Source organism: Micromys minutus, assembly GCF_963924665.1.
Source record: "Micromys minutus genome assembly, chromosome: 27".
Lineage (NCBI taxonomy): Eukaryota > Metazoa > Chordata > Mammalia > Rodentia > Muridae > Micromys > Micromys minutus.
Genome location: NC_137962.1, coordinates 12,539,362 through 12,566,249, shown reverse-complemented (window position 1 = coordinate 12,566,249; position 26,888 = coordinate 12,539,362).

Here is a 26,888-nt window from a genome sequence, read left to right as displayed (position 1 = left end):
GTGAAATTAAATCCTAGACATTAACTCATAAGTTGTAAAAACAAAACAAAACATAAAAACTTCATATCAATGATCGGACTGCCTGTAAATATTGTCTTATATGTTTGTATTTTCCATCTATGGATTCCCTGCTACCAATATTTTGGCCTGCATGCTCCTCTCCTGTCCAAAAGGAAGTATCCTTCTCCTGCCTCCCCTACCCAGAAGTTATGCCTACTACTGTGATTTGGTTCCCTGAAATCTTTATTGAATAGGAGAAGGTTCTGTCAACAAGAGTCCTCCATTGATACCTCCATTTGACCCTGACTACCTCACTCAACTGCTTAGAACTTGGTTTGTCAGTAATTATACATTATCGATAGAAATTCTTATATGCCAATATTACCACTTTCCAAGCTCTAAGAACTCATTATGTCACTAGGGGATCCAAAGCACAGTGCTATGTTGGGCATAAAGGGAAAAATAGTTATCTATGTCATACAGATCCAATGATTATTTCTCTTAATATGAATTATTCTAATGACTTAGGCTAAAATGCACAGTATAGAAAAATATCTTTTCATGATGAGTATGTGAAATATATGAGAAAAAATGTATCCCTCTGTATTTCCAGGTTGAGTATACTGTATGGAGGTAGCTAAGGCAGTAGATAACCAGTATAAAGATGTGTGAGGTGGTGCTGTACTGGGAAAAAAACCCTCAATCATAGATTTCTAATTTTTTTCATTGGGGAGATGATTACATGCAAGGAATATTTGTCTGGGATACCATCTGTGACTTATCTAGTTAGTAGGCTTTGTCTAGCTCTTATGAAATGCTGTCTGTGTGGGCACACTGAATCTAGAGGTTATGAAGAATCAATAGGGTAAGACATTAAATAAACATGCCTCTGCTCCCATTCTCATTTGCTTCCAACACTACAGCTTCTTAGGATCTGAACCACCTATCTTTACAGTGGCATCCAGCAAGGGTAATGTAATTCAAGCCAAACATTTGCTTTTAATGTTTATATGGAATTGCAGATGGAGACTTCTGAGGATCATTGAGAACATCAAGGTTAGCTCTATGCTTTTCCATTAGATTTGGAAAATGTTCAAAAATAGATGGAAAGAAGTCTTCAAACATAGGGTTGTAACTCAGGCATGGCGTGTCCATGAGTAAGTAAATAAACATGTTCCTTTGCACAGCACTGCCACCTATTTATTGTTCAGGGCCAACAAAGAGTAGTCACTCTAGTTTTAATTCTGCTAAATTCCAGTTTCAAAAGCAAGCTTCCATTGAAGCTCCTGCATTCCGTAAAATACTAAAAATTCTGCCATTGAGAACAAGCAGATATAGTACTGGAGGAAAGGACAAGTTGGTCAGTCAGCAATGATGTCTAAGCTCAATGTCAGAGTGTGAAGATGAAGCAGGCATTTATTTTCTTATAGTTATAAAGCTGGAAGGCCAGGGTCATGGGGTAGATATCTTAGATCAATATTCAAAGAGGATTATTATTTTCACTATAGTGTATGTATGTATGTGTGAGTGTGTGTGTGTGTGTGTGTGAGAGAGAGAGAGAGAGAGAGAGAGAGAGAGAGAGAGAGAGAGAGAGAGAGAGAGAAAGAGAGAGAGAGACAGAGGGAAGGGGGGGAGAAGGGCTGACTCCATCTTTGGTGTTTGTTCTTCTTCTTCTAATGATATAAGACCCTTCAAATTAGCTCTTTCATTTTGTGAACTTAGTTGACCTTAATTATCCTATAAAGAATATTTACCTCAAAATTTAAAAAATCAAGAATAAAAGCATGGCTATAAATTTTATGATGTCACAACTCAGTAGATAATAGATAACTACAGTAAAACATAACGCAGAGATGTACACAGCTAGTCATCTGGATTATTAGTGTTTGTGCATAATTGATTTAGTGAATGAGAACAAATGAAATTAGTGGATTTGCTCAAAAATAAGAAATAAAACACATGGTTCTACTGTTTCTAAAATATTCAAAATTAGTGTGTGTCTTTGAAATATTTAAAATAAGTTATAAGCTTTTAAGTAAAGCAAATGTATATTTTATTGAATTCTAAAAATTAATATTTCTTGAAATCACTATAAAATTAAATGCCTATCCTTATTTTCTTCATTTAGTTAGCATGTATTATTTTCTCTACTCAAATCAAAAACTATTAACAAAGTTCTTTGGTAACATTTCCAACTTCAGGCCAATTAATTACTTTAGGTTTTATTTGTTAATTTAATATTTTCAAATAAGATGTGTTTCCTGGGTGCTTAACCAACTCCCATAATCTAATAAACAAAAAGCCTAAGTATGTTACAATTTTCAACTGGTGTAGTAAAATTCCATTAGATGTTTTAACTTGGGATGACAAGCAAAATCATAATTTCAATTTCAATTACATATTTCAAATTAGAATTAGTTTTGTATGATAGATGTTGAACAATGCGAATTACAGTTTAACCTGTCAAAATCATCCTACATCAAGGATGATTAAAATGTCAAATAAGGTTTTTTGTTAAAAATTTAAGCCTATAATATTAACAAATGTGTAATTCCTCCTTATCCAGTTTGATACTACTGCATGTGCAGCAATTCAGAGACATTGGAGTCCAGTTTGTACAAAGCATCCTCCAAGGGGTTATTTCTAAAACATCAATTCAAGGAAAAATACTGATGTTCCCACCTATACAGCTATGTTCACAGAGTCTATGAACATAGGAAGAATGTGAAGGTAGAGGGACCAAAACATCTGAGAACTGCAGTGTTATATTCAGTTACCCCACTCAAAGGAAAAGATTATCTGGTAGTTGGCTTCTGAGGAGATAGAACAGTCCTTTAAATACTGTATTGAAGGCCTATGGATACTTCATGATCATCCTTTAGTTAATAGCTAATATCTACTTATAAGTGAGTACATACCATGTTTATATTTCTATGTCTGGATTTCCTCACTCAGGATGAATTTTTTTCTAGTTCCATCCATTTGTCAGCAAATGTTATGATGCCATTTTTAAAAATTATGTAATACTCTATTGTATAAATGTGGCACATTTCCTAATCCTTTCATTAGTTGAGATATGTGTAGGTTGGTTCCAGGTTCTATTATTATAAATAAAGCTGCTATGACCCCAGTTGAGCATGTGAACTTATGGTTGGATGGAGCACCCTACAGTGGCAGTGGGTGCTGTCACTGATTCCTTTGCATGCCTTTGAGACATCCTTCCTTCTACTCGGTTTCCTTGTTCAGTACTGATAACAGAATAGGTGCCTGGTCTTATTGTGGTATGTTATACCATATTTGGTTGATGTCCCTGAGATGCCTATGCTTTTCCCAAGTCATGGACAAATTGTAGATATGGTGAAATATGCTCCGATTCCAGGGACCAGAAAACTTCGTAGAGTATTCTAAATAATCCTTCCTGAGAGTCACTGACAAAAAGGCCTGAAGAAGATATGCCAATGTAGAGAAGCAAGTGTTCATTTGGGATGTGTTTCTTTGGGAAACTGGATAGAGTGTCCCATGCTGATATCACATTGAGGTTACATATGTGATCCCAGGAATAAAAAGGTTCGATGTTAATATTTTTGAGGGCATGCCTACTAAAGACACTGAAGTTTCAATTTAACCAACACTTTCCATGGTGACATTACAAGTCAGCTGCCAGTTGCCAAGGTGGATTATTCCTCATTGTGATGACATGGAGGGATAAAGATTGCAGTAGAGTTAATCTAATTGCTAATCCAATACTTGTGTTACACTTAGACTTCTTTCTATGCACACAAGAACAAATGAGTAATCTGTGTTATAACCTAGCACTGAAATATTTTCTCTCTTTCTTATATGACTATGATCTACATTGATATTTAAATGGGCTTGCTTAAATCTATATTGTAGTTCTTCCTTTGTTCAAGGTCTACCATCTTAAAGCAGCCCATTAAACATCAGCAACAGAAACACTTCATTTCTCTTTTTTTACCCTCTTTTTGATTTTTCTTTGATTTGGGAGGCCAGCTGTGCTCTTGCCATGCTTATTTGAAGATGAGAAGTCTGTGGGAAGCAGCATTGTATAAAGATAAGTCATATTTTATTTATTATATTTTTTGAGTTGAGAATGTTAAGTTACCAAGAAATGAAATTTACTTCTTAAAAAGTTAAAAATATTTCAGTTGGAAAAATAACAGAATAATAGGTTTCTCAACAGGAAACTTTTTTTGTTCAAATATGATACTTTTGAGGCTGTTAAAAGTTATTTTCAGAAGGCACATGTGTGCTGTAGAAGAGTTAGTAGATGTGTTGTCTTATAGATACAGGCATTCAGTCGCTGCAAGGATAATCATACCCCTCTGTACTTATGTTAAGAAAACAATAAAAGAAGATGCAGAAGACAAGGGAACTTCATGAGAAGCCACATGTAAAGACTGAAAATGCCTCCATCAGCACCCAAGTGCTCCACAGGATTTTGCTTTGCAGACCCAATCAATGTTTGGTAATGTCAGTAAGGCATTTAGCTATTATCAGATAGAAGAGCTACTGGAATCTGGGAGCCAAATCTAAACCCAGAGCTTGGGAGATGGTTCAGTGCTTTGTGTACAACATGAGGACATGAATGTGTTCCCCAGCATCCATGTGAAAAGCCTGGAAGAGTAATACAAGCCTGGAATTGCAACACTGACCAAGCAGGGAAAGGAAGAGTCCTGGGTCTTACAGGGCAATTCAAAAGCTCCAGGATCAGTGAGAGAGCTTGGCCATATATATACATCCTTAAAAGAATATATTCCTGCTGCTGGTAAGAGCACAGATGGAACTCCAGATCTTTTTATAAAGATCCTAATTCACAACATGTTATTTATCTTACTGAATATGTGTGTGTGTGTGTGTGTGTGTGTGTGTGTGTGTGTGCGTGTGTGCGCACACACGCACATATAGAAATACCCTACAGAAAAACACTTTAGAAAAGCAAACAACCATCTCTTCATCCAGTATATGAAGATCAGAAATAATTTCAAGTCCTCATATGCATGCATGTAGAGAGACAAAACCCCAGATGTGCTGCTGGTAGAAATATAAATTAATACAGCTATCATGGAAAACTATGGGTATCTCTCAAACAAACAACAGACGTTTTTAACCGATACTATTCTGTTATCCAACCAGCTCAAAGGAAATGACTATTGTCATCCAACCAGCTCAAAGGAAAGGTATCTTAAGAACATTATTCTCATGTGTATTGCTGTGCTATTCACAACAGTCAAAAAGTTAAGATAGCTAATATATATTTTTAAATAATGAAAAAATGTAATAAAAACAAAATGGCATATATATATATATATATATATATATATATATATATATATATATCCTTAAAAGAATATATTCCTGCTTCTGGTAAGAGTGTAGATGGAACTCCAGATCTTTGTATGAAGAACTTAAGTCACAACATGTTATTTATCTTACTGAAAATCAATATAATACAAATTGAAAGGAGAAAAGCGAGAGAAGAGGAGGATGTGAAGAATTCATAATGGTAGTAAAGTACAGTTATGAAATGGTAACAAACTAATTTTTGGTAGGGGAACACCACAACATGAGGAATTGCATTAAATGGTTACAGCAGTAAGAAGGCTGAGAACAAGTGCTCTACACAGTACTTAGGTATCACATTTTAACAAGGAAGCTTGAGAGACTTTGAGTATTCCCATTATAAAGAAAGGATACATATTTGATGCATTTAACATTAAATATCTCACAATGTATACAAGATTCTAAACATAACAGTACCCTATCAATGCCCACTTATTAAAAAATTTTGGCTAAATTATTTAGAAAACTGTTATGACTATGGAGTGGCCATCAATAAGGATAATAGTAATAATAATAATAGCAACATCCATAATAGTAATATTATTATTATTATTATTATTATTATTATTATTATAACAATCTTGAGTTCCACTGGGTGATTCAATTTATTTCAAAAGAGTAGAATGTCATTGGATGACACATAAGGAAGGAGAAGTGGCTTCTTAGCATTTCTCTGGTGTTGAAAGTCACACCCATTAAGAATAGCCTTGTCACAAATTTAGCATCAGAAGGAACCAATTGGGAAACTTTTAAGCTAAGAATCTCAAAATCCCCAAAGTATTTTGTAGAAGAGGCAATGATTACATAGGGCTATGGGAGGCTGGTCATGAAACATTCTCTACAGACCACCACCATGAGAAGCCATGGTGAAGGCTTGAGGCAGAGAGTATGGGAAAATGAATGACAGGACTCTCAACCTCTGTGTGCAAGGCTTCTGATTCCAGGTGGTCAGCTAAGATCCGAGAAAACCAGTGGTCCAGAGACCCCCACCCCTGGCTAGGACTGGCCAAACAGCTCCTGCACATCCATGAGGCTGACCTCAAAGCAGTGTTCCCAAGAGCACAGAAAATGAGGGGCCCAAGCGCAAACATTCATTATAAATCGTAAACCAGGAAGATAAAATAGAAAGAAGATATGATTATATCTTACAAAGTAAGATTCAAATTTACTTGACTGGAAACACTAGCAGGCAGGTTTGCCAGCATGTCCAAGATTAACTGGAGCAGGTGGTGTCAGCGCCTGGATTCCAACTAAATAAAACAAAATCTCTTCCAGGATGAATTTTTGTTAAACATAATTAGAGTTACGAATCAGCTTCTTTTTAAATCCTGTGTCAAAATCACACTCTTGTTATAGTGTGATTCCACAAAAGGACCTGAAGGCAGTAATCGCCATCTCTGCTAATCACCCCATAAACCCTCTAACCTTTCTTCACTGTTTGTGGTCATGTGGCAGCTTTGTCTCTCAAGGACCATGTGCATAATCCTCTTTTGAACTTGACTATCTTTGCCTCATCTTTAGTGGTCTCTAATTAACCAGACTGCTTTCTATTTTTCTTGTTATGCAATAATTTAAAAAAATCATTCTGTGCAGCTTGCTGCATTTCCCTATTACATAAAGCTGACTTTTCACGGGCTGACTTTATCATGTTTCCTCCAATTTCCTTTTCAACTAAAGAGCTTAAAATCTTTATTTATCTTAATGGATAGAACTCCTGTTTCTGTTGCATTCCCACTCTTTAATTCTCAGTTTAAACTTTTCTAGTATAGGAATAAATATTCAAAGAAAAATCATAATACCACACAAAACATAATAATAGCTACTTCATAATTTCTGAGCCATTTTTCCCTGTCAATGTTGTGAATCCCATACAGATATTTACTACCCATAACCCTACCACTTCTCAAATATTTTAAAAGCCTTTGTCCTAAAATATGAATAGGTTTTGTGAAACCAGACAACCTAATGGAATAGGCATCATGAGCAGAACCAGGAAATTCAATGCTGAGCCTACTGCTCTTTTCAGCTTCCTTCCAAGGTACCAGTGCACTGAAAATCTGTATAAAAAAGCCTTGGTCAAATACATCATGAACTATTTTAGAATGTTGTTATTACCCTAAGTGAAAAAAAATAAACACATTGATATTTGGTATTGTATAAGTGTCTGAAGTTGATTGCTAATAAGATTTCTTTTCTCACTTAATCAGTTTTGAAGTTCACATTAAAGTGCATGCCTTACAGTCCTAGCGATGAGGAAGCAGAAATTAGGGACCCATGAACCCAAAGCTAACCAGAAATAGGTATCTTCTGTCAAAAGTTCTGTTGAATGCAGATTAGGTATAATGCACTCGCCTAGTTTTATAAAGGTTCAATTTCTGGTTCTATAAGAACCCAAAACAAAAATTGTAGGCATTTCAGAAATATATAAATTAGCTCCTCATTTTATGGCAGAACATTATATAACCTATAATCTGAGGGGTAAACTGTTACTCATGGACCTAGGCCATGTCTCAATTGTAGTTTTTTTTTTTTTTTTTTCCTTTCAAATTTCAGAAGATAACCTGTTATGCTTGGCAATAACCTGTAATGTTTGGGATCCCTTAAAAGTTACCCTTTTTACTAAGCATACATAATTTGAGAGAATATATTTCATTATTTAATTTTGACAGCTATTTTTCTTGTTACTGCAAGATAGTCAATAACTATTTGTCATTTAAACCATAGGACATATCCTAAAGTCAATGATGAATTAAAGGTTATTCACATGGGAGCTCCTTGGATTTTGCACTTCTCAAGTAGTGAAGGATTATAAAATTTTAATAAAGTTTCTTATTTTTTTATGGTTTAACATAATAATTGTGTTTCCATACTCTTTTGATTTCCAGATATTTTTAAATATTAAAAATGTTTTGGTCAGAAAAGGGCAGTTTCAATATATTCCTATATTATATTAACATAATATATTGCATTTTAAGTGGATCATTTTTTTTGCATATTTATCCTTTTTGTATTTCATTGCTGTAAGTGTAGACACCTCTTTCTTCTTTTCTTTGTTGTGTTTGGTGCGTCTAAAGCAGTTTCAACTATATAAAGCAGTATCTTCTCAGTATGTATATAACTTGACTGTGTTCCCATAAAGAGTTGTCACCAACCATGAGCTAAGTAAACATTGATCTGCTCTGAGAAGGAAACAGAACTGCTAAATTGTAGATGAAAGTCAGACTGATAAACTCCTGTTTTCCCTTGAGGAACATACAGTTGGAGAAGGAGCATAGATCCTTCTCCAAACCAGAAATATACATGGTAAAGCCAATGATAGCCTGGATCAAGGATCTTGGGAATTTTTTGCTAAGGACTTGATGTATTGAGAAAGAACACAGTTCCTTATCTAAAACCAGAAATATGTTTGGTAGAGCCAATGTTGCCCTAGGACAAGTGTCTTCAGGGAGCTATGAGCTCAGGGCCTGAGAACCCAAATTTCCCCACTTCACAGGGCTACAGTTATCAGTTCACTGGCAGCTGTGAGCCTCATCTGTAGTGTTTTTGAGATTTTCCTACGTTTTCTGTCTGCAAAACTGCTGATTAGCTTCATGTTGACTCTGTCCAATTGTATGATGATTTCTGTTGACTTTGTCTCATTTCTCCTTTGGAAATATCTGAAACATACTTGCTTGGCATAAGATATAGAATGTGTGTGACCTCTTAAACCCAAACCTTCTTATCTTATTCTATTGTCTATTGAATTTATCTTCTGATCTTCTGGTCTTCTCTCTCAGAACTTTCTCACTGAAAAATGTCCTGATGACCCAGGTCAAAAACCTACTGTGTTTTGTTGTTATTTCTCATATTTTGCTCACTGAGTTAGGTATTTGACATTTATATACAATAAGCAACTTTATCTGTACCACTACTCAATACAGAATAATATCTCGGGAAAAAAAACTGGCAGTTAGCTGTAAGTCCTCCAAATGCTATTTGAAATATAATAATAGGTTCAGAATATCAAATTTATCTTCCTGATTTATCAGGGGTTTTCATGTTGCTTTTCCAAAACTTGTCAAACAAAATTATCATTAAATAACATGTATCAGTATTCTGTCAAAGAAACTAAAACAAGAAATCGTCAGTCATTCTTCTAGAGCCATAAGTTTAGGGACAACATTGGAACTGATACTTTATGAGGACCCATACTGGAAAACTCCACTTATTCCTCAATACAGCAAACTATTCCATCAATGTCTTCCCTTGGCTATATGAAGTCTAGAAAGGCTGAAATACTTTCTTTCAAGAACCAATTAAGGAGGACTTTATATGTAGCTCAGCTAAGAGCACATGCTATTCCATGGGTACTTGCACATGTGTGCACACACATAAGTACGTATACATCCAAATAAATTATTTCTAGAAGAACCAATTGAGATACTTGGTAGTTGTCAATATGGAATAGTTCAGAAACCTTTGATCCAAGATGTCAAGAATAGCAATTTGATCCCGGTTCCCTAAATCAGTTCACAGTAACAAGTATGTCAATTTGTTAGAATATTGCAAATCAAAGCCTTAGAGACCCAAAGAAGAGACTCAGCATACTGGATTGTGATGTCTGTAAAATCCTGGCACACAGACAAGACACAATTCATTTCAGGAATCATAATTTCTTCTCCATCTAAAGGGATATAAAAGGCTGATGGAAGATGCTCTTGGCAGTGTGTTAATGGATGCTAATTAAAGTCCTGCTTTGGACCAAAGGAAACAGCTGAAGAAAGCAGAACACAATAGAGCCTCACAGATGGCTCCTGGAACAAGCAAGGTGGGCTCGGTGATTAAGACACAACACTGTGGAACTTCAGCAGCTGAAGCAGTTCTGTTTGCCTCATGTAGACACAGTATGAAGGTAATTATTCATATGTAAATTGTGGGATTTTTTTTCTCCATTTTTTAAAGAAAAATGTCCTTATTCACAATAAATGCAAGCTGTAACAAACAAATTCAACTAAACACCATCCTGTTGATTTTGTAGTTCCTTGCTTCTCTCTCTTCCTTTTTCTGTTTGTAATGGCACTCCCCTTTTGGTTGTGGCTTTGCAAATAAAAAGCACATAACATCTGGAACTTCTTAAAATCAATTTCTTTTCTCCTTTATTTTTCTGTTCTATAACTAAAAATGGACTTTCCAATTTGCATCATGCCTTCTTCCCCTCCCTTCCCTTTGTAAAATAAATAAATAAATGCCATCTGGTCTAACAGCTCAGTCGCCCATTATCAGCCTGAGGCAATCCAAAACTGCCAGTTAGTCAATGCAGAAAATATGGTTTCAAGAAGAAATGTGAACAGAGTCTTTACAGTAGTGTAGTTTGGCATGCTGCCAAGTTACAGACCCATGCAAATGTCGCCCAATGTCCTAGGGACTTGGAAGAAATCCTTGCAATCTGGGCTTTGGTATACTAGCACCTTGACTTTTTCTAATAAAGATGTCTCTTAAATTCAACTATTTCATAGTTAATGAAACATATCTACAGCTCAGAAAAACAGATTATCCTGATGATGGAATTTGTGAGGACTTTTTGAAAATTGGGTTTCCATGTGTTCATATTCCTGGGATCACAGTGGTTCTAGGGCATTACCAGCCACTCACTGTGGCACCACAGAAGAGCTACAAAGACTCAAGAAGTCAACACTTGTTAGTCATTAATACTCAGTGCCACCAGAAAGTGATCACATGACTCACAGAGCATGAAAGTTGATGTTTTCGATGATAGTCATGGCAGGTTCAGAATCTGCTGAGTTCTGAAAATTCCACTTTTTCAAGAAATTTTCCAGCATCTTCTTTTTGTCACATTTCTCAATGTCAGACTCTCAAGTATTTAAGAGTACACATAAAAACTGATGGGGCTTACATTGCATGGGGATTTAAACTTAAGACTCTACTCTTAGACACATTGAACCACCTCTTTCACCCTCTTCTCGATCATAAATAATTGCTACATACCTTCTGTCTTCTACAACATAGCTCTTGTCATTGAAATTATAAAAACATAGACATAATTTTTAATAACACTACTGTAGAGCATGGTAAGGTAACAAGTTCTTAAAAATAATAGTCACCTTCAGTGACTTCTGTAGAAGAAGCAAACTGTTTGAATACAGAAAGAAATCATGACAGAAGAAGTACCTGCAGATCTGAAGGCAGGGCATCAGGGAAGGGGAAGCTTAGGAAAAGAAAGATATTTGTGATAAAATTTAATACAAATGAAAAAATATGGCTAGGCATAGGAAATGAAGGTTGAGGAGTAATTATTTTAAATTTGTCATTTAATTGTATTTTTAAAATGTGTGTGGTGTTTTGTAATTTGTTTAATGTGGATGTATATGAAGTGCATGTGTATTTGGTGCCCATAGAAGCCAGAAGAGGGCATCAGATACCCTGGAACTGTAATTATGGTTGTGAACTTTTATGTACATGTTAAGGTTTGAACTAAATTTCTCTAAAAAAGCAGTGTTCTCAACTGCTCAGTCATTTTTCCAGCCTGGCAAAATATTTTAAATAAGAGGGTAAATTATTTAGAGGAAGACTTGTATACATTCATTGCTTTCATTGAATCTTAATTCACCTCATCTGCCTAAAATTATCTACATGGAGTAGGAAGTAGTGGAGGAAGTTTCTTGATCTTTGTTTGATATGATGCCCACTAAATCTTCCAAATTATGATGGTTCTCAATATTAACGAAGGGAGTTGAAAATTTTCTTCATAATACTATAGGGAATCATTGAAGAATTTTCAGCGGCTCTGACACAGTAGTGGATATTTGTTTTAAATTATTTATTTGACAAATGTGTGGAAGGAGAACTGTAGAGATACAGGTGTGACTCAGAGGTCCAATGGAGATGATATTGTAGTAGCTCAAGTGATAAATCTCTCAATAGGGAATCATTATATTAAAAAAATCATCTCTATGTGGCTAGAACATTAATCAAACTAGAGTTAGATATCAAACCTTGGAATTGGATAACTTAGAGGCTGTAGATATTATTGTGAGATAGAAAATGAGGGTCAATTTATATTATAGATATGAGAAGTTTATTATATCTGAAGATGTACCTGTTAATTATAGTATATAGTATATTTTAACTGTTGAAAATCTATTGGTTCTAATTTTGTGATAATTCACTATGTTATGTAGTTATTCCTTTAAAATATATATACTGAAACCTGAAGAATGGCTCTGTGGTCAAGAGCATATATTGTTTCTGCAAAAGACCCAAGTTTAGTTTCCAGCCTCCACTGCCATGGCTTACCCCTATACACACATAGAACTCATCCTTCAAGAGTTTGATGCCTCTGTTCTCCATGGATAGCTACACACACAAGCACACCCCTACATATAGACACACTAACACATACATAATTACAAATATATATTTTAAAGGAATTAGCTATGCATGCCTTCTGTGTTATCTCATAGATGAACAACCAAAGGGTCAACAAAAAGAGAGAATGCCCATATTTCACATTTCTTATGAACAAAATGAAAACTGCCAACAAATTAAGTGCCAAAGTTATCAGTATTTCCAGCACCTACAAGACAAAATAGAAGCCTGTTGTCTTTTTCTGACTCTTTTATTTCACCTTAACAGTGTTAAAAAAAATGGTACAGGTAACTCTTTTACAATTTTGGATAAAGAAGAGATGAATCAGTACAGACCATGATTACTTGACTTCACAGCTCAAAATCTCTAAATAGTCAGACATTGCATCTCCAAATCTAAGAGCCTCCAATGGAGTTTCTTTATAGGCTGGGACTTTCACTATTGTCTCCTCGAGAATGACCCTTGCTTTTATCAATATCTGATACAAAGAATTAAAACTTGCAGAATGTTAAATAAATAGTTTATGAACTCTAAGATGTAAAAGCTTAATTCCCCAAGAGACACCTCAGGTGGAACACTAAACTTCTATAATCCCCTGTCACCTTTTTCATAAAACAAGTATAACCAAATGCTAACTCCCAAAAGGTTCCTTTGAATCTAAACAGCATGGGGTTTAAATGGATAAACTCCCTTCAATCTCATTGTTCTGGTAAGTCTTGCCAGAGTCTGAACCCAAGGAAGAGATAAGATGCTAGGCACATTTACAAAATAGTGTCTTGATCTGGCTACTTAAGGCTGAAAGAATCAGACAAAATATGGGCAAGGGTTTTCAGGGAAAGCTGTAGAAAAGTGTGCCTTGGGTACCAGTTTAGATTTCTGTCTCACTACATTTTCATCTTGCTATTTACTTTTTCTACCTGATTGATGGTTCTGCCCACTCTGTTGTTATCATTATTGCTGTTGCTGCCATTGTGAGTACATTCCTTTAGCAACAGCAGAAGCCAGTTTCTTCTGACTTACTCTGTTAGCTGAAGACCAGTGGCTCACCAGAATTATTTTAGGCTTTCAGTAGGACGTTAGGACTCCCCATGGTAGCCATAAATCCCCACCTACACCTGTGATTCAGACCATTCTGACTCCTTGTGAGTCAGCACATGCGACACTCTGTTGCTTCTGGTCACTGTACCACTATTACACCAATATCCAATGTCTATGAGTTGAGTTCCTTCATGAAAGCCATGTTGGATATGCAGAACTTTCTTATCTACTTTACTTAGCTTGTTGTTGTGGCCAAGATTGGCATCATCAAGAGAAGCTTTGGGTATTTTGTTTTGTTTTGGTTTTGGTTTTGGTTTTTTTGTTTGTTTGTTTTGTTTTGTTTTGTGAGATTCTGTGAGAACTTATTTTTTTCTCCCAGCAATGTTAAATTGAAATGTGAAGGATTTAGAACTAGGCAGTCAGAGATTCATATTTTGTACAGGTTTGTAACTGAACATTGAATGAATTTCCATTAAAATTCTAAGTCACTTACTAAATTATAAAGTTGAGTTAAACAGAAGATGACCTTTAAGTATCATATAAATATTTATCTCATCTACTCAGCTTCCACAATAATTCAAAATATGCAATGTACAAAGCTGGACCTATGTCACATAGTACCCACTGGTGTCTCCAATGACAAGATTTTCTCTGTAGTATGTTCTACCTGTATCTTCCTGGGTGCTTTAACAATTATTAAGTCAAAATAGACTATATTCATGATGGTATTGTCATAGGGTAAAACCTATTTTGATTAACAATATATCCCTGTTAACCTGTGTAAACATGTTGTATGCTCCTCATATCATCTTATAATTTTCTAATAATGCACATTATAGAGCATATCACATCATTTAAAAATGAACACTAATAAAATACCAATTCCCAGAACAAAGCTCTTTCCTAATATTTCTGTCCCGGCTTCTGTCCTAAGAGTCCTCACAAATTCCACTATTTTGGAGACACGTACACAAATTGCCTCCTGGTTTTTAAATGTTATAATCCTCAAATCTTTGCTGTTTTCATTGATAGGAAGGCAGATGAGATCATTCAATCTTTAGGTCTCCTTTTCCTTGGTCTAATAGTGTTCCATTCTCTACTACTTAAATAACATCTGCCCATGGAGCACCTGTGTTTCTTACTACGTCTCTGTTTGACTACTTATTTCTTATTCTGTATGCCATACTCACACAATGGGGTTTTGTCTGCCTGTTCCCGGTGCCATTAAGAAGGCTCATGAGTCAGTCATTTCAAGATTCATTCCTGACTTAACCTTGTAAGGATTATGTGGCTTTATGTAATTTTCTTAATTTAGTCATGTTTCCAAAATGGATCAATCCTAAAGTGCTTAGTTTTAAACAGGATATAACATGTGGTGATTTCTACATGAATGATATTGCTATAACTTCTACTAGTAGTAAGAACCACTCAGATGGTACTTAGTAAGTATACTAGCATATTGCTTGTTTAAAATCAATGCAGATCAAATTAAACTATCTCAGGTTGTGATAAAAATTAGGAATAATAAATTACTGGAGATATAGTTCAGTGGTACATGACTTGACTAACATATGCTAGACTGAATTTAATCAGTTGTTTGAGAAAAATAGTAATAATGATTAATGAAGCGTAGACATATATTCATCACTATTATCAGCAAAAACTCTACTTGTGTTGAGGGTGAGAACCGTCAAAGAGAATAAGTAAAGTGGACATAGAACAACCTCCAGTTCCCAACAGAAAACTACACGCTACTCTGAGACCAGACCATTGAGAGCAGTACTGCAGTCATTGCACACAGCCCAAAGTAGAGCATACTAGATTGAGAACAACATGAGAACACCTCCTTCAACTTGTGGTAGTGGTACTAGCAATTCACCACATAAATATTCTTTTTCTAATTACTCTAATATATATATATATATATATATATATATATATATATATATATATATATATGTAGATAGATAGATAGATAGATAGATAGATATGTATGTATATATATAAATATATATACTGATGGTTATGCACATACAGACACACAGGCGCGCACGCACGTGCACGCACACACACACAGTTTTTTTTGGGGTTCTTGTATGTTTCTTCATCAATACTAATACTTCACCCATAACTTTTGTTTTTATGTATCTTTCTCTTTCCCTAGTTTTTACATTCTTATCTCCTTCTTTCTTTGTTATTTTTTCTCCTTGATTATAACTTCTTTACATTAGACAATGTGTATAGACTGAGAATCCCAACAGCATTCCCAATTTTTCTCCAAGCTACTCTACCCACTTCATTTTTTTCTGAAATTTACATACATGTATCTTTGCCAATACTACTTTCCTCTAAATTCTAAACTTATAAAATAAAGTCGAAATAGACAATAAAGGTACTGTTTTGTTGTTGTTGTTGTTTTGCTTATATTGTATGTATGTAAATTTGTGGATTTTGTGTTTTTTTATTATGTTCTTCAAATTCACAAAAAAATGTTTGACATATTTTATTAGATACTTTCTGTATTTACATTAAAATTTTTATACCCTTCCCCCAACCCACTTCCATCCCCCTCCCCCTCCACTTGTTGTCATGAAGGTTCACTCACTTTCTCATGGAAAAATCAACATTATCAAACAACAAAACCCTCCACAAAAAAAAAAAAAAAAAAAAATGTTTAAATATATTGCTTTCCACTAAATCCTTCCAAACTCTTTCCCTGTTCTTACCCATTCAACTTTAATTTTTTTCTCAAAAAAAAATAACCATAACAAAACAAAGAAAGAAAACAAAACTGAATCAAAAACAACCAAGGAAATGGGACACATAATAAGAATTAAACACTTCCATAAAACAAATAGGCAAGCAAATAAAAACACATAAAAACACACCAAACTCTATTCAAATAATAGTGCTCTGCTCTTTCTCTCAATCTCTCTCTCTCTCTCTCTCTCTCTCTCTCTCTCTCTCTCTCTCTCTCTCTCTCTCACACACACACACACACACACACACACACACAGGCACACACACAGTCAAAATTGTGGAGTCCATTATATGTTGGTCAACTACTCCTGAATCCGGGTCCTGCCTTGGAGTTCCTTATATACTTCCCAGTATCAGTTGACCAGAGAAAACTGATTCTTCTTTTCCCTGCAGGTCTATAGGACAAGTTAGTTGAAAAGTTTAACAATAGTAACTAAGATCTCCTTCATTCATATATTCATTAAGTTTTTGATTAAAACCATCACATAAATGTTGGACAAGAGAAAAAAAAAACAACAAAGAAAAAAGAGCCCAAAAGAAAGCAGAGAACCAGTGATCCATCCATTCACACTCTCAACCATCCTATAAAAACACTGGGTATGAAAAAGTTATCTAAAAGAATAGAGATATTTTCTATGTATATATGAGTTCAATGATAATAAAAATGCTGAAGGTCACATGATTTGGAACAGTTGATATGAAAACTGTCAGTTAAATTAAAGGTCATATATTAAGTCTGAGCATTAAATGGATCAGGATGAAGACAGAATGTCTGAATGGAAGTCATGGTAGAGGAACTAGTATAATCAGATAAAGACAGCCATTAAATAATAATAAGACACAAATAAGAATTATACAATATATATCTTACTCTATAATATCTATTAACTGAATTATATCATATGTCAAATATACTTAACATACACTTACTTCAGAATATATTTTCCTCAACAACTCATTCAACTTTCTCGATAGGAACAGTTTAATATGGTACAAGACCAATAGTAATAATATAAGAATATTGCAACAATTCCAATAATATCTCCTCACAAGAAAATAACACTGCAAACAAGCTATAAGAGAAAACATAGTTTTTATACAAATTTATACAAATTAAACAACACACAAGTGAATGAAGAAGTGGTTCACAAAGAAATAAACAGGACCATTTTTATAATTCTTTTAAATTAAAAATTAAAGCACAGTATATAAAAACACATTGTATAAAATCAATGAAACCAGTATTAAGAGGGAAATTCATAGCTCAAAGTACCTGAATCAAAAAATTACAGATACCTTATATAATCTATGAATGTATTTTAAACATATATGAAATCCCCAAATAAACTATTTTGTTAAATGTTTGGAACATGGTTAGGTTTATCACAAATTTGAAGTCAGAATATATTTTTATCTTGTCTAACATCTGAAAATAAAGATAACTATTAAGAATTGTTTTGTGCATTTAAGCAACCAGGCAATTCTGGACTTATGGATCAAATGCTTTGAAGTTTGAACATTATTTCCAGTTCTTCCTAAGGGAGGCAGGATACTTTCATTAGAGTTTTCATCAAATCAACCACTGTTGAAATATAAAGTAGGAATTCTACCATAAAGGAGGGCAGGAAGACAATCCCAGGCAGTTAGAAAAACTATGATAGCTGACAATATTCATGGATATAAACTATATGGAGGATCAGTGAGTTGAGTATAGGCTGGCATTCCAGATGCACATAGACATAAAACAAAAAAATGCCATATTTGGGGGTTTGATTTATTTTAAATTTATAAATAAGTAAGTCATGTTTGTTTTGGGCAACAGAAGAAAAGGAAGATATCATTTGGGAGACCCTTATAATATCCATAATTAACTGTTTTGGGACTGTATCTGAAAAAAAGATATAAGAATAGGCGTTAAGAAATGAAGAATAATTTTCAGGTTTGGTCATCCCAGAGATAGAGTTTCAGAAAGAGGAAGAAATTCAAAGGCATTCTGATAAATGTATTTTAGGGGACTGATTTTCTTATGCTGATCATATATATATATATATATATATATATATATATATATATATATATATATATATATATATGTATATATATATATATATATATATATATATATATATATATATATATCCATATAGAAAATTCAATGCTAAAAATAATTCAGGGTTGTAGAAATGTGAATATAAAGATGTTACTTTTTACTTATGATGAAATGACTTAGAAGGATTTTAATTTGTTAACTATCTCTTTACTCTTTTTAAAATGTTTATGCTAGTTTTATTAATAAAGTGATTATATCAATTTGTCAATGACACTCCCAGTATTTTCCTTAAATTAGTGTCTAAAATAGCCATTAATATCACTCTTGTTTTTTCTGGAAAATATTCTGGATCCCTGCTCTGAATAAATGAGATAATCTCCTATGCAAAAATTGCAAAACTTACGAATTCAGAAATGCCTTTTTGAAAAGTGATTTATAATCCAGTATATAAGATGAATTTATATCTTCTATGAAAGTATCATAGAAGAGACATATGTATGAATTTATTTTAGAAAATGTAACCATGGGCTGAAGAGATGACTCAGTAGTTGGGAGCACTGACTGCTCTTCCAAAGGTCCTGAGTTCAAATCCCAGCAACCACATGGTGGCTCACAACCATCTGTAATGAGCTCTGATGTCCTCTTCTGGTGTGTCTGAAGAAAGCTGCAGTGTACTTATAAGTAAAATAAATAAATAAATAAATAAATAAATAAATAAATAAATAAATAAATAAAAAGAAAGAAAAATGTAACCATAATGAAAGAAAAGATTTAAAATTTCCCATGTAAGAGTCAATTTTAATTCTTCTCTTGGCTTTATTGCCACCTTGATGTTGATGTACTGTCAGTAATTATATAGTGTATTAGAACTTGGTACGAAAAGTCTTTTCAGATTGGCGCTCTTGAAGTTAGGGTTGTGTGACATATAAGACACCCTGAGACTTCTCCCAGAACCTGTGTGAGGTAGATGCTGTTTCTCCTCTTCCTAGAGAAAACAAAGTTATTTAAGGTAAATTATCCTACACCGTAGAGAAAGAATTTCAACTTCTTAAGCCGGTCATCAAAAATGCTCCTTTTCCACTCTTTCGCTCAAGAAGATTACAAGGACAGAAACTGGGTTGGGCTGAGAGGCTGCGTATATGCACCAGTCTGGGCCTCTCAAGGACCCATGCCCATCATCTGATTGCTTCAGGAAACAAGCCTGTCTTCAGGAGAAAGAACTGCTGCTGAGAAAGATGAGTAGAACCCACTCAAAGTCAGCTCTGCTAAGCCAAGGAAACCTTTCAACAGATCCAGGAGGATGTTGGAATCAACAGTGTCAAAACTAACGTTCAGATCATGCAAAATTAAAATACGCAAACTGTCAGATGACAACGGCATTAATAAACCATTAACATGAAAAATCTCAGGTAATTGCTGATCTTCCTTGAGGCGACATAAAGCTGGATTCTTGTTTCCCAGGGAGATAGTACCCTTTCCTAGGACAGCTTGTTAATGCTGAGTGAGAATGTTCTGGTGCAGAGGTACATTTAGTATGTGATCAAATGGCTCTACATTGAAGTCATTTCTATCATGAAACTTAATTGCCCTCCCCCCCCCCAAAAAAAATGAAGAGGGAAAAGCATTCACTGAGCCACTGTTGCTAATGATTCCAACAGGCACTTCAACAATGTTGCATGCACAGAAACAGCAAGACCAAAAACCCTGTACTTAAAATCTTTATGACCCAGGGAATTCCTAAAATAAATGAATACTTGCAGAGTACAAGAGTTTGTTCTCCAGCACAAATGTCAGGTGACTCAGAACTACTTTTAATTTCACCCAGGACATTTGCCACCCTCAAACTTCCTCTGTGTGTAACTTCAAACATGTGTGATACACACACACACACAGAGTGGGAGAAGTAGAAAGAGAGGGGAAGAGAGAGAAAGAGAAAGATAGAAGGGGTGTGAGAGAAGACATAAAACCACTCAATGACTCTCCTATTTCTCTATCACTTTTTCCTTTCAGCATGTGGTCATCTTTTCAAAACCCACTGGGGCTATTTGGTGCTGCCGTTTTGTACATAAATGAAGGACTGTCAATGGCTAAAGCATAGCTGGAATTTCAGAGGCTATATAAAACCCAACAACCTTTCTCTCACCTAGCAGTTGTTGTCAATAAGAATCACTCCTCTATCTATGCTAGGATTTTGAGTGGATTGATCTTGTGCTGATTGTGTGAACATGTGAATCCATGTGAACAACAGCCCTTCATATTCCTGCCAATAATATTTCTCTGAAGACATCTATTATGTCTGGATCATATAATCTTTCGTCCTCTTCTTATATAACAATCTCTGAGCTTTAGGTGAGATTAACACAATATAAATGTCTCATTTAAAGCAGAGAACTCTAAATTATTTTATGCTCTGCAAACAGACTTTTTTTTTGTTTTTTATAAAAATTACTAGAGAAAAATGCTATTAAGAGTTTTACTCCGCTATCAACCAGTGATGTATAATAGCAATTGAACTCGTGCTACATGGTTGTTGCTGTGACAACATGAAGAATATTATGGATACCTAATGACTTTCTGATTTTAAGACCTCACCCCCCACAAAACAGTGTTGATACCTATTACTATCAATGGGGAAATATTTCCTGTGTCATATGATTAGAAAAAAATGATAGAGAGAAATGTACCAATGACTCTTATCTAAAATTCCTCTCTTCTTGAGTGTAATGTTATCAAGTAAAGGTATAAGCAAATGTATCTGCTTCAAGGGACAGATCTTGCTCTAACCACTAAAGAACAATTTGTAGTGGATAGCCCCCAGCTATTTAGAAGACATGTTGGTGGTGGTATACAATGAACTCAATGATAAATAGTGATAGGCAAAAGCATATCAAAAAGAGATGGTGTTTATAGACCCTTTTCTTTGAAATATGTCTTATATTGGTGAAATTTTTATGCATCATTTACTGTTTCTCTTCATTTGTATTTTTCTGTTTAGACCATCCGTTAGATCACCAAATGTCCTAGTATATTTCTAGAATATATATATATATATATATATATATATCATCTTTCCTCGCTCTTTATACTTTTTTCAAGAATGATAGCCAGGGATTTTCAGGGAGGAACAAGTGCCATTCATCAGTGTGTTCTTAGGTAATATCCTTATATTTTGGATGCTACAATAAAGAAAATGCTCTTTGATTTCTCTTCTCTTCTGAAGAGCTATTGGACATGTAACATCTCATCACTTGTAAAAATTATAGTGACTTCCCTGTCCTTGAACAATCCAAAGTAAGGACACACAAATAAATACCATCAAAGTTCCTCAGTTACTATTTCTGTGAAGCTGTAAGAGTAAGTTAGGTAGGCAGTAGATAGACTATGAGCTACGTTTCAAGGTCAGTTAATATACCTGTATATTTAAACTGATAACATACAGCCCAAGTGCTTGAAAGACACAAGTCCTGTCACTATTACATCAACACTATCTGATAAATATATTCATAACTTCCAAATTTATATTTCTACCACAGGTGTCAATTCTTCTTAGAAATAGTCGGCAGAACATGAGATATCTTCCAATCCCAAGGGGAAAAACTCATTACCCTATGATGTATTTACGGAAATTGATCCTCAAATTACATATTTTAACTACTTTTGCTTTTTTGTCAGTGCTTGTTTTTTTTTTTTTTTTTTTTTTTAAGGTTTGATAGTGGGCATTAAGATCTTACTGGTTAAAATGAGCATAAAGTACATGTAAAACAGGATGTAACCTGGAATTAAGTCAACGTTTTCTTGGTGTGTAAGGATTAAGCATAATGGTTTTTTCTTTTCTTTTTTTTTTCTTTTCTTTTCTTGAACTTTATATAGTCTGTGAGCTGTTTCTGGGGTGTTCAGAGCTTTCTGGGGTTAGTATCCAATTATCAGTGACTGCATATTATGTCTGCTCTTTTGTGTCTGGGTTATCTCACTCGGGATGATATTCTCTAGATGCATCCATTTTCTTAAGAATTTCATAAAGTCATCATTTCTGATAGCTGAGTAGTACTCCATTGTGTAAATATACCACAAGTTTTATATCCATTCATCTACTGAAGGGCATCTGGGTTCTTTCCAGCTTCTGGCTATTATAAATAGAGCTGCTATGAACATTGTGGTGCATGTGTCTTTGTTGCATGTTGGAGTTTCTCTGGGGTATATGCCCAGAAGTGGAATAACTGGATCTTCAGGTAGTATTATGTCCAATTTTCTAAGGAATCGTCAGACTGATTTCCAGAATGGTTGTACCAGTTTACAACCCCACCAACAGTGGAGAAGTGTTCCTCTTTCTCCACATCCTCACCAGCATCTGCTGTCATCTGAATTTTTGATCTTGGCCAATCTGACTGGTGTGAGGTGGAATCTCAGGGTTGTTTTGATTTGCATTTCCCTGATGGCTAAGGATGCCAAGCACTTCCTTAGATGCTTCTCAGCCATTCGATATTTCTCAATTGAGAACTTTTTGTTTAGCTCTGTACCCCATTTTTAATAGGGTTGTTTGGTTCTCTGGTGTCCAGCTTCTTGAGTTCTTTGTATACCTTGGATATTAGGCCTCTATCTGATGTGGAGTTGGTAAAGATCTTTTCCCACTCTGTTGGTTTTCATTTTGTTTCTTGACAGTGTCTTTAGCCTTACAGAAACTTTGCAACTCATTAAGTCCCATTTGTCAAACCTTAGAGCAGGAGCCATTGGTGTTCTGTTCAGGAAATTTTCTCCTATGCCTATGTGTTCTAAGGTTTTTTCTAATTTCTCATCTAATAGTTTCAGTGTACCTGGTTTAATGTGGAAATCTTTGATCCAGTTGCACTTGAGCTTTGTACAAGGAGATAAGAAAGGGTCTATTTTCATTCTTCTGCATGCTGAGTGCCAGTTGGACCAACACCATTTGTTAAATAGGCTGTCCTTTTTCCATTGAATGTTTACAGCTCCATATATGTGAGGGCTCATTTCTGGATATTCTATTCTATTCCATTGATCCACCTGCCTATTTCTGTACCAACACCATGCAGTTTTTAGCACAATTGCCTTGTAATATAGCTTGAGGTCAGGGATAGTGATTCCTGCAGATGTTTTCTTGTTGAGGATGGATTTCAATATTCTAGGGCTTTTGTTTTTCCATAAGAAATTCCTAAGCATTTTTAGATAATGAGCAAAGAGAAAAGAAAATGTAAAATCATTTACTGATGTAGCAATCCCAAGAAATTTGACTTTTTTTTATGAGTATGTAGGTTGAGACACTCAAGAGGCCAACTGTCTAATCAGGGATTTCTACACAGGAGAAAAGTCAAGGCAGTCTGATACTCTCAGTTCATAATGATTACATTCTGGCACAGGTAGATACACTAAGGTTGAAGAGACTCTAGATAGGAAAAAGGGCACCCTTATTGCACACTGGCACTCGTGCACTCGAGCACACACACACACACACACACACACGTATTTCAAGGATTCTAATACACTAATACTCAGAAAATGCTATAGGGGACATGGTTAGAGAGTCTCAGGCCAGTACTAAGATACACAACACTTACTGAATCTCATTGTGTAAAGCAACTCATGGGTACCGTTCTCTGTAACTAGGCCTGTAACTAGGCCAACACCCCTTTCCCACATTGCAGCCATTGTCTTGGCTTCTAAACAAGATCAATTGTATATACACATATATGCTCTAAACATTTTAACCCTTGGTAATACTCCCATTTTTTATGCACATACCAAGTTGTAAGTTGAATAGAAAACAGTACTTATAAAAGACATTGACAGCAAGCAATAACAGTAAAACTGTGGAACAGTGTGGCTCTAAGCTAAGGAATGAAAACCAGCTTCAGGCCACAAAAAGTGTCAGAGAAAATGGCTCTGTTCTAACTGGACTATCTTTAACCATACTTGTTACAATCTCTTGCTAATTCCAAAAATGTATAAGAACTGGCCTTCCCAATATAGCAGTTGCAAACAGGGATCTTTAGGAAACTTCCTTTTGAGGGGATATTAAATATCCCATTAGTATCAATGAAAGCACTGCAGCCACAAGGACATACAGTTTGCTTGAACCAGTGTAATTGATGTGTGTATGTGTGTGTGTGAGAGGGGGGGGAGAGGGAGAGGGAGAGGGAGAGGGAGAGGGAGAGAGAGAGAGAACATTGCTCATTGGTTAGATGATTGATAATGGAACATTTCTAATTACATCAGCCCTTGCCAGGGGAGGTAGGTCGAGAGAACCATAGATTCCCAGCTAAAGCTTAAGAGTTTTTGACAAATAACTGCATTTAAAATACCATTATTAAAAGATAAGACAAATGTGAACTGCATGTGCTGTTTTATGGGCTTGAGTCAGGCAGGGACAAGAGGTTACTCTCCTGCCGTAATAGAACCAAATATGATGGTAACATGGATATATGTGATAGAATTTGATTACATAGAACTAGAGCCTTAGTGACAAAATCATCAATTAGAGAGAGAGAAAAATGTCTGTTCTCTATCCACTCCCTGTCTCTAACAAGTATTTATTTCAAAACGGTGTTCTCTTGCTTTTGTAAACAGAATTCATCCTCCTTAAAGAAGTTTTTGATTAAATAATAAAATCACATTCACAATCAATTGCTCTGAGGGTTTCTGATAAATTTCCATTCACCAGCTTCTATAAATTGTTTTAGAATTGAGAGCTATAGAACCCGGTTATAACTTAATTTGATTTCTACTTGTTATCGGCATGCATCTTGAAATGTCATTAACTATCCTTTACATATTTATTCTTGGCTTTCACAGATTCTCCTATTGTGACATTTAAACACTTTAAGCCTGATGTTTGGTTAAACAAGAGGATAAAAGAAGTCAGTCAAGTATATTTTCTGAGATTTCCATGAAATTCTTTATTTCTTTACCTTCTCAAATAAGTGTCTGAGAAAGTTAACCTTCCTGGAAAATTTTGGCATCACCAAATTGCTTTGCAAAGTTTTGGTAGCTTCTTCATACCCTCAAAAGCAAGAATTAATGTCACAGCAAAAGTTTTTTGTGTTTAATATGTTTACAAAAAAAAAGTCTGACATGTCTTCAAAGTCCTAGATAAACTTATGACAAAAAAATCGCTAGATGGTAAAGACATGCTCAGGTTTATAAAGGTTTGATTCCATTTGTGTCCATTAAGTTTTCTGTTTAAACCACTTCACTCTTTATCTTCCATTTCTCTTTGGGGGTCTTCCTGGGTGAACGGTAGAGGAAACAGGCAGCCCTCGACTCTACTACTCAACAATTCGGTATCATATAGCACCCTGGTTAGTTCTCTTAGACAAAATACTTTATAGAAGCAAAAAAGAGAAGGATTTTCCAATGGTTTGACAGTCTATAATGTATTATAGTAAGAAAGGTATGGTGGAGGTCAGGACAGTGATAGGTGAGGCTAGGAACCCTGGTGTCCCGATGGACTAAGAGGCAAAGAAAGCTGAGACTGACAACAGAGGTGTTAGCTATTACCTCCAAAGCCTGTCCCCTACAGTCTTCATCTGTTAGCAAGGTTAAAGTGTCAAAGATTCCACAGTCTCTAAAGACAGTGTAACCATCTAAGAGTCAAGTGACTATATGAACCCATTGGACATTTCACAGTCAAAACATAACACTGTTCTCAATTTAGAGTGGTTTGTTTCTGTTATTGTTCCAATGAGCATGTGTACATATGTGTTTCATTGTTTTCTCTTGAGCAAAGAGTCATAGTTAATTCCTGGGACAGGCATTTTGGTGACACACATTACCTTTCCTTCTTACTTAACCATATAAATTTGCTAATTTGTTTCAGGTGTTTTGTTCTACATTACAATGGCTCAGAGACCATGAACAATCCCTGTACCTCAACTATATTTCTTGTGAGTTATGGATATTTTATAAGATAATGAGAACTGTGATAATTTATAAAGCACTTCAGCATGAACAATGATTGTCATAATGATAGACTGTCCAATTATCTCATTTCAATGATATGAGAGAGTAAATCTTAACATTTGTTCTAAAATATGCAAACTGTACATCCTCTAACATTTTATCATTTTGATACCACCTGATATATATCTTCAGAGATGGGACAACATTCAAGAGACTGAAACAATCACAAGGTCTATTTACATACATAACTGGGCCAACATATATAAATTCTCCCATTCTCTGAAGCTCCAGATCCCACCCCAACTCATTATTTTTTCCTTCCATTCTCTGAAAATTCAGACCCCAACCCAATCCATTATTTGTTGCCTTTCTTTTATCTGTGTGTAGTGTATAATCTCCTCCA